At 47.2% G+C, this 1535-nt stretch overlaps 1 non-coding gene across 1 annotated transcript; it reads right to left on the bottom strand.

The window, feature by feature from the left end:
* Positions 1-939: 939 nt before the first annotated feature.
* On the bottom strand, positions 940-1021 carry TRNAS-GCU. Its single transcript has one exon. It is a non-coding gene; the product is annotated as a tRNA-Ser (tRNA).
* Between the last annotated feature and the right edge of the window lie 514 nt (positions 1022-1535).

The following is a 1535-nucleotide window of genomic DNA, read 5'->3' as shown; positions in this document are numbered from 1 at the left end:
TTGCTAGACTTTGTGGCATATGCAAATAGCATCCTTTATGAGCAGTGTTTCATTCCAAAGCCCTGAAAGCCCAGGTCAGTCCCTTTGAGGCTAACCATACTGGAAATGCACCAGCTCGGTGAAGTTGCCTCTCCTGCAGTTCAATTTGAGGTCTGTCATTTAACTCATTCATTACCCAGTGAATAGGTGTCATGCCTGTGACTTTGGACAGGTCTTTCCTAGGCAAATCTACTAAGATACCCTCATTTTAGTTGTTGCAGTTGAGGCCTGGATAGGGTGAGATATCAATAAAAACTACAACAATAATAACTTGTGAATGTATAACCATAACACATATATATGAGGTGACTGTGAAACAGAGCTGTAGGTGGGATAAAGAGGACAAAGTCCACCATAGATTGCTGGTGCTGAAGGCTGCTGCAGGTGATGCTTCAGTAGCCCAAGGGTGGTACTGGATCATTACTGGGCCAGAAATTAAAACCACTTCTGATATGTGGCTCCTGGGCCTCCCTGTGCTTTGAATCCTGGTGCTTGTAGCCGAAGAGGGATTTGGAGAAGATGCAAGCCCTGCTCAAGGTGGAGTAGGCAAGGGAGAAGACTGAGTAGTTCCCCCAACAGGTAGAGAAGAAGGTGGTGTGGGTCTGCTCAAGATCAGGCGTGCCGCACCTACGCCTGGAGAGCAGCATTCGCTTTACGCAGTGCAGCATGCATGGATGTGCAGGCGTGCTCATGTTCCGCTGCCAGGTGTGTCTGCAACAACGCTCAAGTGGAGAAATCCTGGGGATATGGTGTTACAAGGAATAAAGAAAGCTGCCAAAGAGTGTTATAATCAACAAGGATGGGACTCAAACCCACGCATGCAGAGCACAATGGATTAGCAGTCCATCACCTTAACCACTCGGCCACCTAATAAAGAAAGCTGCCAAAGAGTGTTATAATCAACAAGGATGGGACTCAAACCCACGCATGCAGAGCACAATGGATTAGCAGTCCATCACCTTAACCACTCGGCCACCTTTTCACAGCATTAAGTTAGACGGCACTGATTTTCCAGGGGTACAGAGCTGCCTGGTTCCAGAAAATTGTCTTTCACACCATACATGAAACATGCCAACTATGAAGCTTCCAGTTTAAGGGCACTTTTATGGAAGGACAAGTAGCCCTTCACCTCCCTCACCTCCAGTCTCCTTCCTTATCTCTGGGATACAGGTGGGGCTATATGGAGTTGGGGCAAAGTCAATGATTTGGAATGAAGAGGCTGAACTCCCCAAGCAGCAGTTTCTGCTCTATTTTGTAATAATTATAAAACAGCCCTTCTTCTGACTATAGCGAGTCTTCTGCCCTGTGCAGTCCCCTGTTCAGGTGACTTTCAGCCCTGTGGTGGGTGCAATCATGTTTCCTGGGATACCTGTGTTGTGCTAGGGGATAAAAAAAGAAAGAAAGAAAGGGATTTTCAGAAGCCAGGCTGCTGAGTGAAGAGGAAGAGCCTGTTACTAGGAGGAAAGTAACCCGGCTCCTTGAAAGAGTGACGGGAA

The sequence above is a fragment of the Alligator sinensis genome, unplaced genomic scaffold (genome assembly GCF_000455745.1).
Source record: "Alligator sinensis unplaced genomic scaffold, ASM45574v1 scaffold1202_1, whole genome shotgun sequence".
NCBI lineage: Eukaryota > Metazoa > Chordata > Crocodylia > Alligatoridae > Alligator > Alligator sinensis.
This window is presented reverse-complemented; position numbering and strand designations above follow the sequence as displayed.